Here is a 6,128-nt window from a genome sequence, read left to right as displayed (position 1 = left end):
CCAAGCTCCAATCAAAGCAGGGCAGTGGCGTGAGCACCAAGAGGACTCGAAAGGAACCGCAAGCCCCTTCATCAAACCAAGAGGCTTCAAATGTAATTACCCTCCATACTCTCCCCGGCTCATCTTTCATGCTAATCCATTGCTGCTCATATCGGCTAACCACCTCCTTTGCAGACTGATGATGTTTTTAGTGGGGGAGTCGAGGAAGTACAGATGCCCTCCGCAAACCTGGATCTAGTAATCCATAAAGGTGCCGTTGACAAGGTCGCCAATTTGGCCAAGCCCCCAGCAGAAACACAAGAGCCGATTACCTCATCATCGGCTGTCCCCCTGGTCTCGGGAGAGGTATACTCCTTTCGTTAGGCTTACCCTTCCCTTTGCTGCATACCGACGCTGTTTCGTTTGTCGTGGTTGTGACCTCTCGGGCTTGCTAACGTTCAACCCTCGAATCCATCGAACCAGCCTCCTTCTACGGCATGCGATGAACCACGACCCAGCCGCTGTCCCACGTCAATTCCAAATGCCTCAAAGCCTTGCTTTCCTCCCCGATCGAGACGTTGGTCGAAGACCCCGAGGAAGTAAAGAGCGTTCTTGAATAAATCCAGCACCATCTCCCGGTAACGTTGCAGGTGAAACTTTGGCCAGTAGTGACTCTGTCTGTCTACGGGTCAAGGGTGAAGTCAGCTCGTCAGAGAATCGATCTACGCCACGCCCAACTTCCGTTGAAAGCCGACATTGCAGACAAATGCCAGCGGCTTAATGAGAAAAAGGCGGCCTTAGATGCCAAACTCGACACATCCGTCAGCACCGCCGAGCTTGAGACCTTGCGAAAGGAATTGGAGGACCTTGAAGAGAGGGTCCGGGCAACCAAACAGCTTATTTATGATAAGGAAGATCTTATTGCCCGCTCCCAAGAGGAAGCAGAAGGCCTCAAAGCTCAACTGAAAACTGATCTGGCAGAAATACGTGCCCTGAGCAAACGGCTAGTGACGGGCGCGGACGAAGATGACGAGGCCGAGATCGCCGAGGTGGATCGTGTCCGTGCTGACGCCCTCCGTGCCTTCGAGGCATTCCTTCAGTAGAGCCTATCCATGTAACAGTTTGTACCTCTAGAGTCGATGTCTGCGCATCGGCTTTTTAGTCTAAAGTCGATGTCTGTGCATCGGCTGTACTTTGCGTCCTGTTGCTTTGTATATTTTTTTTTACTGGCCGATTTCATGCATCGGCCCCCATATTTCACTGTCCATCATCCCACATACTTGGGAAATATTTCTTGAGATGCTGACCATTGACAGCCACTGGGAACTTCACACCGCTCAGCTCCTCGAGCATGTATGCGTTACCCTTTAAAACTTGGTCGACCATGTACGGCCCGTGCCAATTTGGAGACCATTTACTATACGTTGCATCCTTAGTCCCTAATGGCAATACAGCTTCCCATACCAGATCACCAACGTGGAACTCCTTTGGTCTCACCTTCTTATTATATGCGCGAGCTACCTTGGCTTTGTTCTCTTTAATTTTCTCAAGCGACCACAGCCTAAGTTCCGTTAGATCCTCAATGCTATCACTCATCGTGGCTGCATATTCTTCGGCTTGTTAAATCATTCTGAAACGTAATACGTCTCGACCCAGCCGTGATTTCCAGGGCAATACGGCTTCTTGTCCATAGACCAGATGGTATGGCGAGGTTTTATCGCTCCATGACATGACATGCGATAAGCCCACAAAGCCTCTGACAATACCTCGTGCCAACGTCTAGGGTGCTCGTCGACTTTCCTCTTAATCAGCTTGATAAGGCTCTGTTTGGACGCTTCAGCTTGCCCATTTGCTTGAGCATAGTATGGAGATGATCGGATCAACTTGATTCCCATGTCCTCGCAGAACTTTCTAAACTCGCGAGAAATGAAGACCGAACCTCCATCGGTCGTGATAGTCTGGGGAATCCCGAATCTATGAATGACATGTTCTTTCACGAAATTGATAACATCTTTCGATGCCACTGACTTCATAGGGACGGCCTCCACCCATTTAGTGAAATAATCTGTAATGGCCAAAATCCACACGTGGCCTTTGCTCGATGGAGGATTGATTTTGCCGATCATATCCATGCCCCAACCTCGAAATGGCCAAGGCTTGATGATGGGGTTCATTAATTGCTGATGCGGGTACCGTCTGAATTTTCCCAAACTTCTGACACGCTTGACACCCTTTATAGTACTCAAAACAATCCTCAAGCATGGTGGGCCAATAAAACCCCGATCGACTGATCAACCATTTCATCTTATGAGCCGATTGGTGAGTTCCACAGGCGCCTTCGTGTACCTCGTGTAAGAGCCGATTTGACTCGGTCGGTCCCAGCACATCCGAGAAGTAACCCTTCCAAAGTCCCGTAGAACACGTCATCCCCAATAAGGACATACTTCATGGCCTTGTACCTTATCCGTTTAGGTGCTCCCCGAGCCGAATCTTTCAAGTAATTGAAGATATCGGCTCTCCGCTCATCCGGTTCCGTGAACCGTACTCGAACATCGGCTCCACCTGCTACGTCCTTGTAGCCTGACGCCATTTGTGCGAGATCGTTCGCCTCGGTATTTTGCGACCTCGGGATCCAATTGAAGTTTATGTATCTAAACTGTGCCATCAGCTCACGGCATTGCCATCCATGAAACTTAAAACCTTATGACCAGCAGCTGCATTGATCAATGTCTCTGCTACCGGCATTGGATACTCATCCTTTGGAGTGGCTCTATTGAGATCCCGAAAATCTATGGCGACGCGCCATCGGCCGTCCTTTTTCTGTACAGGTACGATACTAGAAATCCACTCAGCATACCTGCATGGCCTGATGAACCCGGCGTTCAACATTTTCTCGATCTCTTTCTTGACTTCTTCTAAAATCTCGGCCTTCATCTGTCGTGCTCGCTGCTGGAACGGCCGAAATCCTTTCTTAAGAGGGAGCCGATGCTCAATGATGCTCCTGTCTAACCCGGGCATCTATGTGTAATCCCAGGCAAAGCAATCTGGGTATTCTTTCAACTGTAGCTATCATCGGCCCCTCAGATGCGGATCTAACTTTTTGCTGATAAATGTTGGTCGTGGCTTATCCCCAGGACCAATGTCAATCTCTTCTAGCTCATCATCCGATGTAAATCCATATCCTAGCTTTCCGTCGCCTGCTAGATCGATGCTGAACACAGGCAAAACGTATGGTGAGGATAATTTTGGCCGATTGCTGGAATCGGCCCCCTTTTCGATTGCATTGCCCAATGAAGGTTTACAACTTATTTGTGCTCTACTACGGGAGGGAGTCTCCCTACTACGACTACGTGACATGCTTGAGGTGAGATGATTGCTTTTTATTTTTTGGGGCCGATCACAGGGATCGGCCTTGCCACGTACGTCCATTGACTTTGCTCTTGCTACTCTGTCAGGCCGGTGGATAAGACCAGCCTCACCCCATTTTTTGTAGCTTCGATGCGCTCACAGCCGTCCAAACTGACTCAGCAGATCGGCTCTTGGTCTTCCGCGTCCCAAATATTCATGCCAGCTATTGAGATCTCGATCGAGTCATCTCGCATGAACGACCTCCACTTCATCTCCATCCCACTCGTATCGTGCATTGGTGCATTGTGGATGGAATGCAGCAGCTTGGCGTGAATCCAATCCCTCCCAAGCGAAGACAGCGTAGGTGTTTTTGCTGTCGACGATGAAGAATGATGTAGGGATGGTTTTTCGGCCCACGGTTAGATCCACATTCAGAACGCCTTGCGTTTCTGATGCTTGGCCATTGAAGTCGCTTAGTGTGACGTTGGTTTTGATCAGATCTGCGTTAGAGTGTCCCAAACGCCGTAGCATGGAGTATGGCATTATATTGACTGCCGCTCCCGTGTCAACCAACATCTTGCTGACAGGCTGCCCGTTGATATAACCTCTTAGGTACAGGGCCTTCAAATGTTTGTAGCTCTTCTCTCGTGGCTTTTCAAAGATAACTGGCCGTGGGCCGCAGTCAAACTGTGCTACCGGCACTTCTTCGGTTCTTGGAGCACAAAACTCCGACGGAAGTATGAACACCATATTTGCGCCAGCCGATGCCTTCGCATCGGCTTTTATTTGTTTGGGGCGCCATTCTTTCTTCTGTGGACGCATCTCCGTCTCCAAAGTTTGCTGAATTTTCACGGCCAGAACAGGCCGCGCTTTCCTCAACGTGTGCAGGTATTGCGCCTCGGCTTCCTCCAAGCTACGTAGCCGCTGAACCCTACGCTTCTGGGAGTGACTGAGTCCATCAGGGCACCACCTTGGCCGGTGGTATCTATCTTCTTCTTCATCTTCTGACTCCTCGAAATCTTCCACTCAAGATGACTCAGCTCGTCTGTTCTGAGATGGGAGAGGCCCTAGACGTTTGAACACTAAAACCTCACCTGTGTCCTCCTTCTGCTGCCTACATTCCGGGCAGTTGTCGATTGTAGGCAATCGGCTCATTCCTGAATCCCAGCAGTGCTTAAAGAAAGGACAATCCCAGTGTCTGTCCATGTCTTCCTGCTCTCTTGACTTCCCCTTAGCGCGGTGCTCATATCCTTCGTCGTCTCTATCATACCGATGATATTTTCCGTTGTCTACATCGGACCGACGATATCTTTCATCATCTATGTCGTACCGCCGGCGTCGGTCGTACTGACGCTCATATTTGGTAAGGAGATGCGCGGAGAGCGGTCGTTGATACCGCACGTTTCTCACTTGTTCCTCGGTGATGTACCGTCTATCATCATATCGGGGCCGGTCGCGTGGGCCGGCCTCCTCCTTTTCCTTGCCACGGGAGTGACCGATTTCTTCTTTATCCCTGCCATGGTGGTATACAGGCCCTGCCATGTTAACATCGAATGAGAACTCTAGCTAACGCCTCGCGGAGTGATTGTGTTCCACCATGTTGACGCCGGGAAACGGTTGCGTGTCCACTTTCATGACAAACTGACCAAAGATCAAACGGCCTTGTTCTATCGCCGTTTGGATCTGCCGACGCAACTCTTTGCAGTCATTGGTGATATGGGTGAACTAGTGATGCCACTTGCAGTACGGTCTCCCGTTCATTTCTTGCGCTGTAGGGATTTTATGGCCTTCGGGTAACTTCAGCTGTTTTTCCTTGAGCAATAAATCGAATATCTGCTCAGCTTTGCTTACATCGAAGTCAAACCCTTTTGCAGGCCCTTGTTGTTTCACCCATTTGCAGGACACGGGATCTGCCCCCCGAGCCCATTCAGCCACGGCTACTTCCTGGTCTTCTGCAGAGTCCCCAACTTCTTCTGTCTCGACCAGGCCTATCGGGCATTTGAACTTTTCTTGGTACAATTCTGGGTGGCGCTGCTCATACAATGTTAATTTCTGGGCCATGTGCACCAGTGAATTGTATTCCACTTGGAAAGCCAGATCCTTGATCGGCGCCGCGAGGCCCAACGCTGCCAGATCGACTGCTTCTTTCTCAGTTAAACGAGCCGAATAACATCGGTTCTTGACAGTCCTGAAACGCTGAATGTATTCCGACACCGTTTCTCCCCGTTTCTGCAGCACCTGCGCCAGATCGGCAATGCCCGCCTCGGTAGCTTCTGAGTGATATTGAACATGAAATTGCTCTTCCAGTTGCTTCCACGTCCGGGCTGAATCTGGTGGCAACGAGGTATACCACCCAAAAGCTGGTCCTGTGAGAGATTGCGCAAAAAACCTTACATGTAACGGGTCTGATGCTGAAATCATGCCCAACTGTGCCAAATATCGGCTCACATGCTCAATTGAGCTAGACCCTTCTGATCCATTGAACTTTGAGAACTCAGGGAGCCGATACTTGGGCGGTAGCGGAATCAAATCATATTCGTTGGGGTACGGCTTGGAATAGCCGACTGTTCTCCTCTTTGGCAGGATGCCGAACTGGTCTCTCAAGATTGTACTGATTTGTTCCACAGTATGAGCTGCAGGGGCTGAGCTTTCATGACTTGTTCCGGTAGCATATTTAGCTAGCCACGCCTGTTTATCGGCGTCCGCTCCAGAAATCCCTCCTGCTGCAATCTGGTTCGTGCGCGCCAAGTTATTGCAGTCCGGCACGTATGTGCACACGTATCCATGTGGGATTTCTTTGG

Source organism: Lolium rigidum, chromosome 3 (assembly GCF_022539505.1).
Source record: "Lolium rigidum isolate FL_2022 chromosome 3, APGP_CSIRO_Lrig_0.1, whole genome shotgun sequence".
Classification (NCBI taxonomy): domain Eukaryota; kingdom Viridiplantae; phylum Streptophyta; class Magnoliopsida; order Poales; family Poaceae; genus Lolium; species Lolium rigidum.
This window is presented reverse-complemented; position numbering follows the sequence as displayed.